The sequence below is a fragment of the Scomber japonicus genome, chromosome 5, assembly GCF_027409825.1.
Source record: "Scomber japonicus isolate fScoJap1 chromosome 5, fScoJap1.pri, whole genome shotgun sequence".
Taxonomy (NCBI): domain Eukaryota; kingdom Metazoa; phylum Chordata; class Actinopteri; order Scombriformes; family Scombridae; genus Scomber; species Scomber japonicus.
In genome coordinates this window covers 32,078,712-32,100,110 of record NC_070582.1, presented here as the reverse complement: position 1 = coordinate 32,100,110, position 21,399 = coordinate 32,078,712, and the positions used below count along the sequence as shown (strand labels likewise).

At 39.6% G+C, this 21,399-nt stretch overlaps 1 long non-coding RNA gene across 1 annotated transcript in view; it reads right to left on the bottom strand.

The window, feature by feature from the left end:
* The window catches only part of LOC128358863 (uncharacterized), a 94,736-nt gene extending 90,941 nt beyond the window's left edge, over nucleotides 1-3,795 (bottom strand). Inside the window, exon 1 of the long non-coding RNA XR_008321418.1 lies at nucleotides 3,698-3,795. This is a non-coding gene — a long non-coding RNA (uncharacterized LOC128358863). The remainder of the gene's footprint in view (nucleotides 1-3,697) is intronic.
* Between the last annotated feature and the right edge of the window lie 17,604 nt (nucleotides 3,796-21,399).

Below are 21,399 nucleotides of genomic sequence, written 5' to 3'. Positions count from 1 at the left end.
AAATATACAAACGCTGAGAGAGATGACACAGCAGAATATTTCATTTCAAGTTATTCATAAGCGGAACCACAAAATCTTGTAACATAACTGTTGAGTAAGAACTGATGTTTATCACTTTAACTGTAAAAAAGTGGTTACTCTTCTTACAATCAACTACCTGGTCACACACACACACACACACACACACACACACTGTTCCTTAACCCACAATTTTACAACCACGTGTCTGACACAGAAAAACAGAAAGATGTTTACTTGCATGAATACACACTGCTGTGCTCTGTTCCTCTTTATGTGTAGTCATGTTCTCAGTTTGTGTAGTTTGTGTAACTCATGGCCATTTTTTTTCCATCACAAGCAGAGTCTCATGACAATTCTATGTCTGTGTAACAAGAACAACAGTAACCGAAACTCTGGCGTATTCTCGGCATTACTGCATTGTGCATTTAAAGCAATCAAACCACCAAAACACTGCGGTCTGACTGTCATTGCTGGCGTGCGCCTTGTTTGTCTTCGGTATTGTGGCAGGAAGTGATGACGTCAGTGTGCTTCTCTATATGACAGTGTCTAGGTGATGAGTTAGAGTAGCACAACATGAAAACAAACAATTCTCATCTCTGCAAGATGTCATCTCTACTTGACGTTGCGGACATCCTTTTTCTTCTCTCTTTTTGGATTTTCTGCTGAACTCCAGCAGAGAAGAAATCTTGTTTCTGTGTAAATTTGTGGGCATAGTGTTGATGATCAGATACATATAGGAAATGTGATTCTCTGAATATCATTTCTGTCTTTATGTTACTGGAAATGAAACCATGCAAAGGCAAACTCTTCTTGCAGGCTGAGCTGTCTGTATCAGGTTGTTATTAGGATCAACTGAGCCTGTTGAGATGTGAGTGGGACAAAACGTGGGGAGTTTAAAAACTCCAAAACTAAGTGACATGAATATAGAAATGATATGATACAGCAACTGCAGAGTCTATTATGGCGCTTTCCCACTATACAGTTCCAGCACGACACAACTCGACACGGTCCCAGGACACCTTTTCCATTACAAAAAATTACCTCCTCAACGTGGGCGGGGTCGTCATAGCACTGCTGCTGAAACTGCCTTGACTTCATTTTATACGCGACACAAACACATAAACAGTGGAGGACATGGAGGCAGTGGTGTACTTGCTGCTGGATGTGGCTTTCTGTCACACACAAAGCAAGAAAATTGAGCTGTATGACTGTAACGCTGTTGCCAGCATTTAAAAATGCCGGGTTTGATTCTTGTGTGGGACGGCTCATGACTCTTCCAGCGACAACTCTTCTGACCAATCAGTGGCCGGCAGACTGTTGACATCACATTTAGTATCGGCTCGGCTCACTTGGAACCTCAGCAGAGCAGGTACTAAAAAAGTAGCAGGTACCAGGTACTATCCCTAGTGGAAACACACAAAAGTTGAGTCAAGTCGTGCTAGAACTGTGTAGTGGAAAAGCGCCATTACTCAACTCAAATTCATTATGAAACTGAGTTTCCTGGATAGCTTCAGACTACTTTAACTGTGTAGATGAGGAATGACTGACCAGTGACGGGTGTGTACATCCAGTCAGGCACATGAAAGCTTGAGTGAAGAACACACTTTTAATCATGTCTGTAATCATACACCTATTGAGACTTGCTAGAACAAAGTGAGAAGTGAGAGCTGGATTTTTACCATAAGATCTTTTTTTTTTTTTGGCTGCATATTTTCATTATTTTGGGCATGACAGGGCAGGCTTTGAGACTCAGCTAAACTTTGCCAGTCTCATCAGAGCAACTGAACAGTCAAAAATAATTTGTGTAAACTGCTCTCTCCATTTCACAACAGCAAACTACCTTATACAATCAACAAAATAGGAAGTAACTGTAGACAAATAATTATTGAGTCATTTTTTGCCAAATGTCAATATCACCAAAATAACCTGTTTGTGCAAATCTTTTCTCATCTGTTGTTGCATAGCTTTTCAATGTATCTTTGTAAGTTACACTGTTCTTAATCATGGGACTTGAGTATAGAGGAAGCAGTTAAATAACTTTCATTACAGCTAATATGGCTTTAATTAATGCTGTTCACACTAATCAGAACTACAGAACTACTAACAGAGTCAGAAATACCAGTGAATGTTTTGTGGTCAAAGGACTTTTGGAGATGGGTAAAACCTTTGTGTAATTATGACAGCGTAGTGAATAGATTGCCATGTTCAAAACAGAAACCCACTTAAAAGAAATGCGTCACATTTACTGAGAAACTACAGCGAAGAAATTCATGATTGCATTGTATAAAAATACTACCCCATAAGTCTCTGCCAAAACTTCGACTAAACTGCAGCCAATTCAGTTTCTCTGCCACTCTTGACAGGAAGCTTTTCCCTCCCCCTTCTTCCTCAACCCCTCCTCTGGCTCGGGTGGGCGTGCTGAGGGAACACAGAGCATGCAGATGTTGACTTTCCACAGCTTAAGTTGTGCCCACATCCGTTCAGAGTGAAGACTTTTGTAGCCTATAGAAGGCTGTTCACACTAACCGTAAAAGAGCAGGCACTAAAATACAGCACACTGTCAGCACGGTACACTTATAGAACTGCTCAGAAGCATCAAGACAGGAACAGGCTAAACAGAAACTTCAACGTCTGTGAGTGACTGGAAGAGTTTGTGAACACATAAGTGGGTGAAATTCCAAGGAATGTACAGTATGTACTATCCTAGAATGTCTTGTTGTTTAAAAACACCACCATTAACAAGCTTTTGTTGAGCTTTTTAAAAACATAATTGAACACTTCAGCATTGAACACTCTCTCCTGTCAGTGTCATCCTGGTGAGCTGATGAATTGTGGCATTTTCTTGTCTCACAGGGCAGTGCTATTCTTGATACTTACACTAATCACCACTCTGACGCTTTCTGACCTTACAACAGGTCCAACTTATTCAGTCGGTGGGAAAATGCAGAGTGATTTTCATTAAACTCTGCTCCATCATTAGCCTGCTCAATTGACTTTCCTCAGGAAATCAACCTAAGTTGAACTTTTCTCTACTTATATTCAGCCTCAAAATGACTTCCAGGTAAAAGAAGACAAGTAGACTGCTGACACATGGGGGCAAATGTCAAGATAACTACAAGATGTTTTGGCACTGTCAAGACTCACTACAAGGCCACCAAGATGGACACATCACCACACCCTTAAAGGTCTCTCATCGACTCTTCTATTAATACACTGTCCCTCAAACAGTCTATTGATTCTTTTCAGCGGTATAACAAACTCACTTAAAGCAAACTACGCAGTAAATTAACTCATCCTGTGTCTGTTTGAGTGCTCAATCTGTTACTACACTACTGGAATTGAGCGTTCTACTGTATAGTTGCTATGACATTCGATACATTGAGTCATCCTCTACCGTAAACCTTATAGTATACCGACGCTGTATTATCTACTTTTACGTATTCTTGCTTTATAAAACGAACAGCGTACACATTTAGTACTTCACTCGTTACGCTACACGACAGCTGTTTTGCACCAGCGCCGCTACTACTACGAGTCACGAGAACACACACACACACACACACACACACAAACTCACACACTCACACACTCACTCAAACCGTCACACAACTGAAACACACAGTCGGCTACAATTTCCAAACTAGCGTCCAAAAGACAACTTTTTTTTTTTACTCACCTACTTTAGCATTATTGGTTGACTTGGCTGCAGCACCGACGGCTCTTTTCATAGTAAATACAGCAGACGAGCTTTAAAACAACGTGTAAGACTTGTTTACAAAGTTTCATCGTGGACTCCGATTGGTCTGTGTGTAGTTTAGTCGACGCCCCACAACCTCGGTCACTGGGCTGAGTCTCAATAAACGCTGTTTCCTGGATTTGCTGCCTTTCTGCGAGCTGCCATAGACTATTAAGTAGGGTCATGTAGATCATTAGGAAGGCTTATACACCGTTATTTATTTATTTATTTTTCCGTTCTTATTCAAATGATTGGTCCCCCATCTTTGGGGGTGTTCCAGGGGGTCCCCAACAAAAAGGGAGTAGGTTATAATCTATTTTCACTGTAATTCCATCCATAATTAACACAAGGATATAATTTATGGCTATTTTAGTCATGGGTTTCATACACTTTCTGTAATAAAACATCTAAAAGCAAATAAAATCTAGGTCCTTGGTCTAATTTGTGTAAGTTTAGGGGTCCTTGACGTGAAAAAGTTTCAGAACTCCTGTATTAAGCTTTTCTTTGCAACTTCATGTAGAAATATAGTATGAGTGTATTCAATGCGTCCATGCCAATAGAAAAAGTTTTCCTTTTTTGGCTACTGTACACCAGTGGTTTAATGTCAGGACCCACTAAGGCATGACTATAAATCTGAGGGTTGGCAAGATGGTTTTACGCCTTTTCTAGTCTTTGTTTATTGCTTATGAGTAACAGTATCATTTTATAGCCCAGGCCAATAAAGAGTGAGCCCAAACAAAACAGCATTTTTGGTGGAAGTAGCCTCCACAAACTGATATATGTAACCTGTGGTGAAGGGTCAATGATAGACAATGCTATGGTTTAAAGGGTCACAAGACTAAAACAGCCTACACCAAATAGAAAAGCATACTGTACATGGGATATACATGGCTTTATGGAATACACAAGTGAAACATCTGTTCATTTTACTTTAAAACTGAAACGACTAGGCTAACATTGAATGGATCCACAGAAAAATAATCAGCAACGATAATGTATGCACTGTTCAAGTCATTACTCAAGAAAAACACCAAACGTTTTCTAGTTCTTGCTTCTCATTTGAGGATTTGCTGCTTTCTCCTCAAGATCATTTTTCTCACCTTAGAATATACAATTATCCAATTAATTGGGAAAATAATATGCAGATGAATCGATATTGGAAATAACTGTTGGTTGCTGCCCTACTTAACATGTTCATTGAACTAGGATCATGCACATAACCTCCATGAAGTAGATAATTTGCCGTGCTCTAATGCAAATGTATGCAGGAGTTATTCAGTCACAGCAGGCCATGCTAATAGTACTCATTAGTACTTATTTTAGCCTGTCAATTTGTAATATCTTATGAAAATGAAACATAATGCAGCCTTATGCAGAGTGTTTGGAGCTGTCAAGTGAGCAGAATGAAACAGTACTGGGCTGTACGGAAGTACTGTATATCCCAGTGCTCACCACCTTCAGGCTGTCACAATCAGAGCTTGGAAAATGTAGTCTCTATGAATTAAACATGGTCAGAATTATTTATTGTCTCATTGGATATTGCCTATATGACAATAAATCCTGTGTCTAAGGTTCATGCTTGCCACTCTTTCTCACTTTTTCGGGCAGCATCAAACAAGACAAAGAGAATTGTTGATTTCTAGGGATTACCTTTATAAGTTTGTTTGTGTTTATGGCATCTCATGTTTATTACTTGAAAGAGCCTTTGAGCATATAATAAACTGCCATCTTTGCATTTGATGGCTCCCAGTCTGATTTATTGTTGTTCTTTGAGGGCTTTGCTGTTTGTGAATGTAAAGCAATTTCCTACAGTATATAAACCTTGAACATGGTCACATATAGAAATCTATTTTTTTCACTTCTGAGGATTATAATTGCCTACTGTCACTTGGCATTGTACATGATCACGCGTTAATACACTGAGAAAAATCTTTAGGAGACACACAGACTCTACAGCTGAATAAGTGGAAAATAGCAATGCTATTTTTCTTGTACGGTAAAAACATGATGGTCAATGTAGCAAAAGATGATAAATAATCAACTGTCACTTGGCTGGTTTGTTTACTGACGATGTCACATTAGAATTGTTGAGGTCATGGTAAGGAGCAACCGTGTCCTTGATAGAACACCTTTCATGTAACAACAAAAAAGGTTTGTGAGAAACATATTGCTGCTTGCCAGTCTGTCACTGGGCTAACTCAGACTTCACACTCACAATCACACCTACCAATTTAGAGCATCCTCTAACACGTACATCATCTGTGGGTTTTAAGACTGTGAAAAGAAACACGAGTACCTGGAGGAATACCCACGCAGAAGAACATGTGAATAGAAAGGCTCCAGCTTGCTTGTGGGTTTCTTCAACACACCAGACAGGACATTATCTGAAGAATGGACATTCAGAGGGGCCCCCATTTTTAGTGTCACCATTTTCCAGATCACAACTTTACTCACCCTGATGAATCTCTGCCATGACAGACATGTGACCTCAATGACCTGAACAACTCTCATGTGACATTCTGCTATTAACAACTGTCCCACAGGCTTGAATGCCTGCGAACTACAACCAGCTAGCAGAACTGATGAAGTCTCATGGATGAGTTGAGAAATGTTTATGCTATTTTGTTGCATGTGGATGAATTCTACTAGGGATGCTGCCAGAAATGGGTTGTATCAAAGACTAGAAGTGACCTTGGTCAGCCACTGTGAGAACAAGAGGAGTGACAAAAGAAAACGTCAATGACAACTATCAGTAAGCCTTAAAGGCCCAATATGTTTTCCACATCATGTTGTCTAAAAACTACCTATGTTGTATGTTGTATTGAGTTGTGTACTTCCATTATCCCAAATGTTTTCAACAGACATAGGGAAAACTGTAATGTTAATTAAGGTAATCTGTTTCATTTGGTCGCCCATTAGTGGTGATCTTTGTCATTTTTAACTACATATTTAACCAGGTGAAAGATTTAAGTCATTGGACAACTGGATTTTAAGTTATCAGAAAAACAACGTGAGCACACATAAGCAGCAGTTCAGCTTGCATCCCCCTCCAGACATCCTCTGTCCATTGAACAGAATCAGAAAAAAAAAGTTTTTTAATGTGAAACTGCTTTATTCAGGGTTTTTAACGGTTTTAATCAAAGGGTCGAATTGTATTGAAGAGGAAAGTTACCTTGCGAAGCAGCTGGATTTGCCAGATCACGTGAGAATCCACCTCGTCAGGCTTCAAGTTAAGCGCTTGTGTCCAATTATTTATTTTATTTTTGCACAAAAATTACACCAAAAAAGACAGATAATGACAGATAATATACAGTGCAGGGAGAGGCAGAAAACCCAAAATGGGCTTATTTAAAGCCTCTACCTAAAAATGTTCAAAATTACAAAATATTACAGAAGATAATATGACTACATAGAACAAACCACATTTATTTCAACATATATAGTCTTACACTAACTGTTCATTATTTACTGACATTGAGCTGTGAAAATATTCTGCATACACTGGAGTTCACTATTTGATACAAAAATGATACTCTCTATAAGTTATGTGCTTTAGACTGGCTAAATGTAACGTTAATGGTAAAAATCTGTTATCATTAAATGAATATCATCGATAAAATGATATAACAAACAAAACTATAAAACCAGCAGTATGAACTAAGTATACATACCAACTAAGTGTACTTCCAATTAGCAGAAATGTTAACTAGTGCTAAGCTAGCACAAGTAACATTAGCCTGTTTCACTATGCTAACAGGTTCATTTCCACCACTTATAGACCCACCTTGAAAACTTAGGTGGCTCTCAGTTTTCTCTCCTGTCTTTCTTTTGTTTGTTTTTCGTTTTTGGAACCCTGATTGTATTTTATGACACTGTTGAGACATTATGTTGTCGTATTCGCTGCTATCAACTGCGCATCTGGTTTGAATGCAGGACTGAATCATTTCATGTAATGGAGTGCGGGGTGGCTTTTAGATGCTTAATTTTGACAAAAATGACCAAAAACAATAAAAAATCTACGGTTTGTATGTAATGTAATGAGTACAATGTTAATCAAAGCTTGTGAAGCAGTTTCAGGAGTGGGAACACACCCCAATTACACCCCTTCCGGCTCCAAACCTAACCCTCTCCCCCCTCTTTCGCTCTCGTATTCGAGTTTCCCATGCAGGCAGTCTCAGTCAAGCTTTCATGGTCATCCCAGAAACACAAAACTTGAACAAACGCTACGATTATTACTCAAAGAGCCAACTCATCACAGATCACGAACTGCTGATCAACCCATCCGACTTGACTGAAGATTGGTGTGAAACCTCTCGTCAGCCACCGGGTCTCCTGCGCTTCCGGGTTTTAGCCAAAGCCAATCACCGCCGGATCGGCACGCATGATGTCACGGAGCCCCACGGCCACAGCCCCCCCTGGCGGGGGCCAGTTAGTATTGCGCTGCTCATTCTACTCAGACTTTGTCAGTATTTATACCAATGGCAGGAGACATCAGTTCTGCATCATACATTATCCATCTCCACTACTTTGTAGTAAAGAATTCATTATTAATTTGAAGTCACTTCCACATTGTCTTTTTCCATTTACCAGCTGGAGGCTTCTTGTGCATCTACTCTAACATCACTTTGCCATTGCACACCGTTACACACACTTGCACATTACAAACACTGGGTTGCACGTTGCTAGTACATCTAGTCAATCATGATTTAAGCATCATCTGCCATTAAACGCATTGTGTCGCACGTTACTAACACAGCTTATCACAAATATTAACTGAAATTGCTCCATATCGTTTCCTCACTCCAACCACAGCGCCTTGACAGGGACATCAGGCATTCACCAGAATGCCTGCGAGCCATGCGGTTTCCTTACTCCAGCCACAGCATTTAGCTTAAGTCAGAGACATCGGGCACCATGATGCCAGCAACTCCTGCCGTTTCCTCACTACAACCGCAGCTGTTTCCTTAAATCCAACAGCACCGCTTCACTTAGTCAATTATCAAAGCCCCTTTCACATGTTCCACGCAACCTACCTGTCGTTCTATCTCGTCATTTCGGCCATTTCATTATTAAAGCCCCTTTCATACGTTCAACACGACCTACCTGTCGTTGTTTCTCGTCACTACGACCATTTCATTATCAACGCCCCTTTCACACATTCAACGTAATCTACATGTTGTCCTATTTCGTCACCATAACTATTCCCTTTCTCATAGGTTCCTAGGGGGTCCTCGCTGCCCGGGTGCTGCAGCGGATCCTTCATGCGGCCTCCCCACACCGCATCAAGAGCACAAACGATTCATTCAAATCTTGTTAATACATCTCGTGAAATATTGTTGTTGTTAAAATATTCGTTTAATGTCTATCAATGATGAATGATGATAGGTAAATGTAAAACAATGTAACTTAGTCTAATAATTTCTTAAAGGGCCTTTGGCAGTCATGGGCCCTTATACCCCCCACTCCCCACATATGGTGCCCCTGAGGAGAGGCTGACTGTAGAGCACTGTTTATATGGCACAAAAAGGTGGCAGAAAGTTACCTATTGCGTGTTCTCTGCTGCAAATACATTAACTTGACATTAACTTGTAAAATCGCATTTGCTAATAAGTAATTGTAGCCCAAATTGATTGTTCATTTCCAACCATTTTAAAGACTTCTTATCTGCTAATACTGTCTGCAGTGTGTGTAGACTACGAATTTTAATTACATCAGTAGCACTGACTTTTTCCCCCTTTTTTGTGCAAATACATCGTATATATTTCTATTATGATTCTTACATCTATGTTATATTTCCTGTGCATTAAGACAGTAATAAGACTTTGTGTGAGTACGTTGAACATATGTTTGTGGATGTATTCATATGAATTTCACTTGAAGAGCCAGAAATAGAATCCACCACCTAGGGTGGCTCACATAAAAAGTCTGTTATAGCAGTGAATTTAACTGAAGGGCTGGCTTTGATGACACAAGATAATAATCTTTAAGGGCTATTTTGTCAGGCTGTCACAATTTTCAATGTGATTTGTTTGTTTGTGACATGAATTACTATTCTACACATCATATTAGAATGACATGTATCTAACTCATACAGGGTCTTCTTTCTACTGGCTTCTATCGGTAATACTTTCCTCCAATCACACATGGAATCTTCCCACTGAAATTGGTATGTGTGTGACCAGCCAATCAGGACAGACCTACCAATTACATGTGTCTTGCACAGTATGTAAGGCAGCACTTTGCTGCTGCTTTCATCCTTCTCATTTCAACAACTGTGAATCTGCCCACTGATTTTACCTCTTTAAGTCATTGCCCCAGTAAACTCATCCCTGCCCTTCATGCCACAGTTTCATCAGACATCTCTTTTGCTTTGCCTTGGTTGGGACTAACATTGGCTCCTGCTGGTTCTCTCCACTATCCTATTAGGTAAATGATGGTGTGGCCAGGGGCATTATCTCCTCTTTAAGGAAGAATGGAGTAGACATGTAGACATGTCATGGCATCTATTACTATACCCACAGAGACCAGGAGAAAGCAGAGCCTGTGTGAGGTAGGTTACGATATTGTCCTACGCTGTTCACTTTAGTGGTTTCGGGATTAGATTGGCAGTGCTGTGTTATACTGTGTGAGACATGTAGGTGCAATTTTATTGACTAGCTCCATACATGCAAAGTTCAGTGGACGATTGCATGTGTGTGATTGGAGGAGAGTATTACCCATAGAGTCAGTACAGGGGTCCACCACAGCCATTTAGCCAAGAAGTGTGGCTTCATTGTGCATGTGTCTGAGAAAATACCACTGAAATGATGTGTTTGATCAGACCTGGCCCTGACCAATTTGGTGCCCTAGGCAAGATTTTAGCTGGTGCCCCTTGCATCACAGCCAATTCCACCACCAACAGTCATACTCATATAGAAACTGCATAGCTTTATGTTTTTGAGAATTACTTTATTTTAGAAAGAAACAAACCCTCAGACTAAAAATACTATTAAAGTGATAAATAATTATGAATACAATTAGCTATTGCACAAAATACAATATTGAAGAAATCAGTGGAGACATACAATATATAAATGGAGCTCAGCGAAAGTCCTGTCAGGATGATTATCTTTTGCATATCATCTGTAGTTTGTTTCTCATTTCATTGTGTCATTCTCTTCTCTCACGCATGCTGACCTATTTCCTGGTTGTCAACGTGTAGGAGGCGTAGTCTGAGTTTCAGTTGTCATCTGCTGATCATGTCCGGTTGCTGTCTTTTTAAATAACCATAGCACAAAAAGTAAGGACATTTGTGTTTGGTAGATTATATCTTTGTTGTAACAATGCTTCTTGACAATAAATCTTAAACCATTGGGAAGCCTCTTTATTTCCCTGTTAAATGGTGCCACATTTGTAAGGAACATGCATTTGTGGGATGAGCAGCAGAGCTGAGTCAATGTGGTTGTGTTGGTCACTCTGGCACAAACAGCATGCCCAAGCTGATCTGAGAGGAGATTTGACAGTTTTTCATGGGCGCAACCCACACACTAGAATATACCATAAGATTTATTGCCAAAAAGCATTGTTACAACAAAGAAATAATCTACTCACAAATGTCCTTACTTTTTGTGCTATGTTTATGTCTTTCTCTCTTGGCTCTAGTCAGACATGCAGCTGTTATGTGTGTTCACCACCTCCCCATTTCCACCCAGTCTCCGCAGGATCAGCAGTCACATCACTTCATCGGCTATCATTCTCATCCAATGTCATCAGCCACCACCACCACAAGTGTCTGGACTCCACAGGGGTATCTTTCTCCCAGCTGCTCTGGGATGATGTCCTTGTCGATTCCAAGCGCTATGACTTTATGACTATCTTTTCATATAATAAACATTATTCTTTTCTCATTCACTTGTCTCTCCTGATTGAAATAAGAGTATTGCACAAAAAAAATCTGTATCATGGAAACCTCAGCATAGTATGTACAAAGTAGCATTGTTCTACATTATACAAACGACCCCTGGAGCATTTAAATTTGGCTTGCAAAATCCTCTGAGGCCCAGAGGAAACAAAACGACAATGCAATAATCAATTAAAGGCAAATTGCTATCCTGCTATGCCATTGCCCTGTACTGAGAAAGGAGGGTTAGACCTCCTTTGTACAGGTTTTTATAGAAGTGGGGCGGCAGGAAAAAAGAAAAACAACAACAAAAAACTGTAAAGATGAAATGAATTGATTGGGTACTACCGCAATGTAAAAGTCATTTCTATTCTGTTCCATTCTAATCTAGTTTATTCTTTTCAGCCAGAGCACCATAATGGTTGTGGACAATTTCATCATGTACCAGCTCCACAGGGTTTACTCACACCTAGAGCGATGGTTACATGATGGCTATCATGTTCTTTGATTGCTCTGCTTTCATGGCCATCCGGCCCCTGGGTGAAGCAGGTGGACAGCAGCATGGTGTCCTGGATTACAGACTATTTAATTGACAGATAGTGCAGTTTTGGGCTACCCCAGAGCATTGTGGTGGAAATGCTGCAGAACAGAAAGGAGGCTTGGTGGGAACCACATTGGCACCTTTCATATTTGCTCTCGGCACAGCAGGCTTCACATTCTGCTCAGGCTAATGTCTTCTCCAAGGTTTTGTTGATGGCTCTTTTGTTGCGGGATGGGAAGGGCAGAGAAAGGATTTGTAAGTCAATTCTGAAAATTAGAATTAGTAGTCAACTATCATCAGCCCATCAAGTTATAAACAATCATTTGGCAAAAGGAAATGACAGGATGTAGAGCTATGAACATAGACCTGCCACAGACTGTATGCCGACTCAGTAGTGGTCAGTGCACTGTTGTCTGTGGTGGGGGGGCGAAGGCCTCAGCACCATCAGAAACGTTTTGTTTCTTGATCTTCTTGGTTACATTCTGTTTTTATGAAGTCCAAGGAGTTAAAGTCTACATGTAAACTTGATTTTGCCACTAAATACTAAATCAAGCTAAGCAATCAGTCTGTTCCTAATACAGTCTAATAAGTTAAAAAGACCCGCTGACTTTGATTATAACTTATCACTTACATTATTAGTTTAGATGCCTGCAGTGCTGTTAGCAACTTGCACTTAATATATGCAAAACCCAGCAATCTTTAAAACACTTCAAATTCAAAATTCAAAATCAAAATTACTTTATTTATCCCTGAGGGGAAATTCAAGGAGTGAAGGCTCTTTTAAATCTCTCCATCCTGCAACATAAAGAGAGGAGCCGTCCACCGCAGTTTTTTTGGTCCATAAAGGTGTTGTGTAGCGAATGACCTGGGTAATTCAAGATGGCCTCGAACATCTTCACAGTGCATCTCTCCACCACCTCCTCCAGTGTGTCCAACCTGGCTCCAATCACAGAGCCAGCTCTTTTGACTAGTTTGTCCAGCCGCCTTGCATCTTTGTGTCTGATGCTGCCTCCCCAGCAGACTGCAGCATAAAACAACACACTTGCCACCACAGACTGATATAACATCTACAGCAGCTTACTACAGATGTCAAGAGATCTGAGCTTCTTTAAGAAAAAGAGGCAGCTCTGGCCCTTTTTGTAGACAGTGTCTGTGTTTAGGGACCAGTCCAACTTATTATCCAGGTATACACCTAGATACTCATAACTTGGCACCACCTCGATGTCCACCCCACAAGTATTCACTGGCTGAAGAGGGGGCTTGAACCTGTGGAAATCTATGATCATTTCCTTAGTCTTTGAGGTGTTCAGTAGTAGATAGTTCTTGTGACTCCAGTCACTGGAGGCTTTTATCAGATCCCTATATTCAGAGTCCTGTCCATTCCTGATACACGCCACAATAGTAGTAGGATAGAGTAATAAATTAATCATTGTTTGTGCTTTATTTTGTGCAACGTAAACTGAGATATACTGTAGTAAATTGTATATTCTATGGAACTATTAAAAGGGAATAAAAGGTTGATATTACATTCCATTACATGAAAGAGGGCTCTTTTCTTCTCATCTTAAAGCACATGTATCATTCACTTGTCCTCTTGGTTGCCTTTTTTGTCCTCATTTAGCTCAGAAATCTCAGCAAAACTACAGCCAATACATCCTCATAATAAAAACCCCCACTGGTCGATTCGAGGATGCGCTCCAGAACGATCCATGGGAGCGTTTTCTTTTCTTATATGCCACCTCTATTGGTGTTTTCTGAAAGTGTTACAAATCACTGTTTAAAATAATTATGTAGTGTTATGTGTTACAGCGCTGTGGCTAAGATCTTGTTAGGTTTGGCACAAAAACCACTCGATAAGGCTAAGGGGAAGATTGGGTTAAATGATCAATTGAAACGTGGTTTAAAGTTACATCCTGAAAGTAAGACAACCTTTGTCATCATGGTAACAGTAAACACCAGCAATCATAGTTACAGTTTTTAAAAAACTGTCCCAACTCACGGTTGGAAATATGAAACTCGCGGTTGGAAACAGGAAGTGAACAGCGGCCTCCTTCAGTGCAGTCCACTTCTATCTAGCCATACACCCAACCAGCCATGTTATTGATGTATGAAGAGAACCGGACACAGCATTGGAGGCTGGGCCCTGTTCGTTCCTATGAAAGTTGCTCAGTGGTGCATGAAGTCAAAAAAGCCACTTCCAGCTATAAAGAAATAACCCAGTTGAAAACATACTGTGCACACTCTTAGGCCACATGCACCCATGGAACATGCTCATGAGAGACTCCTGCCGGCTAAGACAGATAACGTCTGGTTTAACCCTCCAGCTAACTTGAATTGGGATAAAACGATTCAATCATGTGGCTCTTCTAGACTTTTGAAAATTGATTGGCCTGAATGGATCCATTTTTAATAGTTAAATAAGTCATTTCACTAGGGATTTATAGATGTTATAGATGTGTCCAATTTTCCTTATACCATGCTGCAGCTAAGTCCACCTTTGTCTAGCCATCCGCCCAACCCGCCACATCCGATTATAGAGATCTGTCACTATAATTACGTCATCTGGACTGCATCACTTCTCCAGATCATAATTGCTACGGCTTGCAGATGGCATTTGTCGCTCAAATGTAACTGGATGGATGATCCTGAATTGTCAAACTGTCGTTCTTCTGTTGAGGAGGGGTTGATTAAAATGGCTACACTTGCCCAAAGTGCTGCATAGTGACAATGGGAATAATAAAGTTATATGTTCATCTGTGTTTCATAATAAGAGCCAGCTACCTCAAAGAAGTGTTTATGCAGGTAACTATTTTAATTTAATTAGGAGATATGAGAATAGAAACAGGTTGTTTTTTTTCCCAGACAGTGAAAACAGTATGCAAATCGATAAAAAGAACAAGACTCAAAAAAAGAACTGATTGCTTCATTAAGCTCCACAGTTTTGATCTTTGGCTCTAACTATTCAAAGTGGATGCAGCAGTTTTTTGTGGGTTTGCTTAATTATGATGCTTAATCCTAGTCTTTCCTGAGGGTTAACTGCAGCACAGCAGTAATTAAATCAACTCAACTTACTTGGAATGAGAAAGTGTTTCTTTCTTTCTTAATCTTTCTTTCTGACGTGGAACAATGTAGGAAAGTCTTAGTGTATGTTAATGTTATTCTGTTTAGAAGGTGTGATTCAGATAATGGTAATTATTTGCAGATTTCAGATAGGAGCACAGGCTTTAGATGTGAGTGCTAAACACAAGACTGAGAGTGGAACACAGGGACATTACAGGCAAATACATGAATGTGAGATATGAGGGGACAATTTAAAAACAAGATTGTATCTAAACCTTGTTCATATGAGCTATGTTTGCCCTTCAAAGGACAGAAGCTACATTAAACTCCCGCTATTTTTCAGTCAGAGCCATTTTTTCTTCATCCTGATTGATCCTGGCAATATTTTCATCAATGTTTCTTGATAAATCTCTGATAATGTATTCTAGACTTTGTTGGTAAGAATATTTAATGAGTAAAGAAAACTTCCAAAAACACACACAAAAATGAAACAAAATACAAAAAACACAAACACACACAGTACATGTCATCACGCTTGACAATATAATTAATTTCTAACAGGACATAAATTAATCATTAGAGTGGTTTTTACATTTTTTGACTACATTTTTTGACCTCACTTGTGTGTGTTGTTCTGTAACCTGTGACCTTGAGTGTAAAATGTGTGTGTAAAATAATAAATACAATATAACTGTAAAACACATCATTTCTTCAGCATCCTTTAAATATAGCCAAAGAACATCATACAAATATAATAGGATCAGTAACAGACTTATGTTCCTTGACCGCTACATAATTATTCCTCATCGTGACATTCTCCACCTAACCAGACATGGGAGGCGTGGGTTAGCAGTGGGTGGGAAGGCAGGAAGGTCAGAGGCTGGATGGGGCCAAGGAAAAACCAACAGTGCCCTCCCCTTTTTGATGGCTTTTTGTCTGAGGCTCACGTCGGGATGCCCAGGGAGTGCTAGAGGGCTAATTAGCACAGTGCCAAGTGCTTAATCCCCATCTAAGTCATTAGTCTGTGAAACAAACAGTGGTGCTCAGATTGGAGGTAATTAAGAGCGATCCCTGACACGCAGACTGAGTGTTATTCCTCTTACCTCAGCTTCACTGTCAAAGCAACTCTTTAGATTGTATTCATAGCCTTTAAAGGTTTTTTGTGCATATATGTGCACATATTGTACTGACACCCCTATACTGTAGCAGTCAAGAGCGACAAGAACACTGCAGCTCATCAGCACATCTGTAACCCAGAGCAGAATATATAGTTTAATGATTGCTCTTTTTCTGTACTCCTCTGCAATCCTAATGCGCTCTCTTCTTTCATTGATTCCCACTTTTCTCATCCCTTATTGTAGTCATGCCTGACATTCGACACCATTAAATTTAACTGCCAGGATATTACAGCCAGCCATCAGCAGGTGTGTTTATGTTCTCTCTGAACACGTCTTTGGGTGCCTTTGTTAAATGTATGATTCACAATTAAAGCCACAAAGACAGACTAGATGGAGCTTCTTCTTTTTTAAATTCTTCTTATCATCAAAGAGTAATTTCTTTCACATATTGCAGTTTCTAAACATCAACTTTTCACCCTGGACAAATATTAGTTTTATAACAGTTCCTGGTTTGGTAAAGTATTAATATGAACACTAAATAAATAATTGATGACAAATATATTTGTGACAGCAGATGAAAGCAGATAAAACATAAATGAATCATTGCATGACCAATACCTTTGGAAAGGAGAAATGATGTCAAATTTTGAGAACGTCCTACGTGGCCTACAGCAGATTTTTGTGTTTTACATATAGAGTATGTGTGGACATTTTTCAGTTTTAGTTTGTGAATAATCAACTGAGCGTGAATTAGATCACCCTACAAGTAAAATTCTGAGGGTAAATTGAGAGAGTGACACTGCACAGAGAATAAAGGATGGATATATGAATCTGTAGTCCATAGTCCTCAAGTGGGAAAACAGACATGATTACCAGTATTCTGTTTTCAAAGCAGAGTGGATACAATTTAAATTTTGCTATTTTTGAGGATCGCCAACAACAAAAACAAAATTAATGAGGATTACCATGTTAGCTGCATGGCAAATGACTTTGCTATTACCCTGATTGAAGTAGTCAAAAGATTATTAGGCAGCTGAAATTATGCAAGGACTATGAAAAGACCTTACTGCAAAGAGGTCACAGGTTTTATTACTGGCCCTAATCATTTCTTTGTTGAAGTTGCGTGTAATCCCCCTGTGCGTTTCCCTGTGACAGCTGACACGCACGCTGTGTGCATCAGAGACTTTTAATTGCCTGCGCAGTAGGTGTGAATATGAGTGTTTCCCTGAGCATGCAGGGAGCGTGCAGGGAGAAAAACCAGCTGCTATTAACTTGAAAAAGAATAAGTTGTCCACATGACAAACCAAGATTCTGGAGCCATGCACCTTCTATAGCAATGCCATACCTAACAAACATTTATACTCTTGATGGACAAAACCAGTAGAGGCTTGCAGCTGTCTGTGACCGCCAGTAGGGGGAGAAAGAGCACACAAAGTGTTGTGGCTGGAGGCTTCAGTCACATAAATGCACAATGCAGATGAAGTCTCCCTTTTACAAGATACATACAAGAGTAAATAGAATCTTTCATTTACTCTTCAATAATGACTCTTTAATCATTATTGTGGTAGGTTTTACAGATGGGCTGGCTGCTGGTATGTATGGATACTGTGTCATAAACACTCAATTCATGTGAAAATACACTAGCGTAGACAAATGCCATGTTTCAACATGTTGATACAAACACATACATATTGACCTATAGGAAGAGGCTTTGCACAAAAGAGATGCTGAGATGACTCCCTGATGTAAATCTGGTTTTACAGCAGGTACACATGATGTCAGTCACCTTTCAAGGGTCTTTTTTTCAGTAAACACAGGTCTTTCTTCCCCCCAGTAAACAGAGTCCTTCATCTCTCCAGGGGTTCCAGTGCAGCGGCAAAACCCAGGTGTATTTAGACCACCCACTGATCCATCTGGGCTGCAAAGATTCACATGTTGTTCACAAACAGAGAAGAAGCAGAGTTAGGAAGTTATATTTGTGTGATTTCTTTTTCTTAATGGTCTTTCTTCAGTTGACTCAATAGGAAAAAACAACTTGAATTTAGCTTCATTTGTAATTAGTTGAAAACTGATAGCACATGCACAGCACATTTGTGTAATATGCTGGATCCCAACAATGCAGAGATCCAAGCCTGTGGTTGAAAATGGATTTGACATCACTGTGAATCATTGTGATTAGCTAAAGGTGGTTTGCTGATGACATTTAACAATGGGAGGATTGGGGATTGTTTGTGCACAGAGAAAGTAGAGTTGTCTCAGAGATCAGCAGCTTATATGTTAATATATAGTGAGAGATCTTGAAAAGTGTATTTGTGCTTTTTAAGTTTATACAGCTTACATGTAGTATGAGGTACAATACACATGTTAATATAACAGGTGAAATTCTGTTGGCACAATTAAAGAAGCAAGAACACCATGGAGCCATGCTATCACATGTGACCATATGATGAAGGTAAAGAAATATGTCACAAATGGAAACAAATGAGTACATGTGAAACGTCATCTGTGTATGAAAGTAAATCATTATAATGGTTAATGAGCAGTATAATAAACACAATATGTAGTACATTCATTTAAAAGAAAACTATTCATTAGAATATATGATTGTCTTGATGTATAGGGGCAGCTGTTTGCCTGATCACCAACAAAAAGGTCGAAGTTATATTTATCACTGTATCACTGAAGTAGATGGAATGATTAAATTAGGAGGTACAGATTAGTGAGGCAAGATGCTGTGATCAGTGTGAAGTGAGTCACTTGATTAAATAGAGCTCTGCCTCTAGAACTGTGTCAGGTACACAACAAATCCACCAAGGTGGCATCTGAAATTAGATGGGGAATCACATTCTCCATCAGTGGAATGATGTTCAGTGGGAAGACTGCATTTTCACACTTTTGGCTGTTGCCAAGACAGCCTGAGGAAATGTTGGATCCAATTTTAGCATAATTACACCGTAAGTGTCCCTAAAACGATTTGCTTAATTTGAAACCATTCTATATCTGAGCTATAATTTTTGTTTAACTAAGTAAAAAATAACTTACAACAAATGTTAATGTATGAGATATGATACTTTAATGTTATTAATTTACATTTTTAATACCACAAAAGCCAAACTTTGTTTGGTAAAATGCCATAGTGACGGGCACGCTTCAGCAAGAACCTGGTCCTGTCTGCCATCTCGGCACTCAATAACCTCCCCCAGTAACTCCATATGGACCCAGCCCTCCTGAGTGTGATATATTGTGCAGTGTGTGTGTGTGTGTGTGTGTGTGTGTGTGTGTGTGTTTGTGTGTGTGTGTGTGTATGTATATTGTTCAATGTTTGGTGGTGTTTTGACAGATTGTGAAAACGAATTTCCCCATGGGACAATAAAGGTTATCTATCTATCTATCTATCTATCTATCTATCTATCTATCTATCTATCGTGAACTGAAAACTGTACTGTAGCACTGCAAACAATCAAGCAAAACACTAAGCAAACAGCAGTGACATCGCTGAGGCAAACCACAAGCTGAATTGGTTGTTGAATGGGTCTGCCATAATCTAGTACAAGATACTTGCTTTATTGTTACAGTCACAATAAGAAGATACAAGAAATTTTATTTTGTTATTTCGCCAACTGTATTATAATGTATAATGTTATCGGATTTAGTGTTATGCACACACAAAAAAGCAGACAAAACAAGGAAATACATACATTGTTTATATTTTTAAACATGAAATCAAACAGCAACTCAATCACACAGTTGCGGTTATCCCTTCTGCCACCTAGTGGCCAATAGGAGGTATGGCAGTCATCAGACGAAGTTATCAGGCAGGTGAAAGTGCCACTTTTCACATAATATATGCCCCCCATTACTTACCTATCACCACCACTCACTTGACAACACTGCAGAGAGCTTCTACAGCAAATTTTGACATAAATATCTTTCAACAGTCCATCTTGTTCTCATTATCATATCAAACTGCAGCCATATAATTGACTAAATCATGAAGGGTAACATCGTTACAGCATTTCTGTGTGATCATTCCAACAGACCCTGTTTCTCCTCAATACACTTCTGAACAGTCTGTCACAAATGGGAGGAGGAGCCAGCTGAGGTGGTTTGGGCACCCGGTCAGGATGTCTCCTGGATGCCTCCCTTTGGAGGTGCACATCCAACTGAGAGGGGACCTCAGGGCAGACCCAGAACACACTGGGGGATTACATAACTCCCCCAGGAGGAGCTCATGAGCGTTGCTGGGGAGAAGGCTGGGCTTCATTGCTCAGCCTAATGCCACCATGGCCCGGCCCCAGATAAGCGGCAGAAAATGGATGGAAAAAGTGGAGGGGACGGCCCACTGGAATCATGTCTTCCAAAAATGTGACAATATTCATCCTTTCAAAGAATTTAGCAATCAAAATATAAAACTGCTTGTTATACTATCCAAATATATTCTTGTGGCTAAATGAATAAAAACATATTCATTATTTCACCTCCCCGCAAGGCATTTTGTTTTGCAAGAGCAAACCACCTGAAAACCACAAGAGACTGACCTCATATTGTAGAACAAATTGGCCAGTTGGGCATTTACTGAGCCTTCAAAGAGGTGGCAAAAGATGTGTGGAGAATAGGTGAACACAGACAGAAAGAATAATTCTTGAATTCTTGAATCATGTACTTCTCCTGGGATGAATCACCTTTATAAGAAAAGTAAGGCTATCTGGCACATTTGAGATATTTGAGCTCTTAGCTAGACGTAACTATTTTTTCTCAATTTTGTTGATGCTAATGTACTAATGCATGATTAATTACCTTTATACTTTCCTTTAGTTTAGTAGTAATGGGGAATCAGTAGATGATTTATTTGGCTTGACAAATAGGCTCCTGTGATGTTTGTTATTTTTCAATAAAGCATAATTAAGGTTGAATTAAGACTGTGGGCATACAATGCACCATTAGTGAATGATAATATAACTATTTCAAGAGGCATCAAAAGAGAGCTACCCTCTGAGTCAAGTTTATTTTTTGTCCAGCTTCTGCACAACAAACTGCTGAGTTT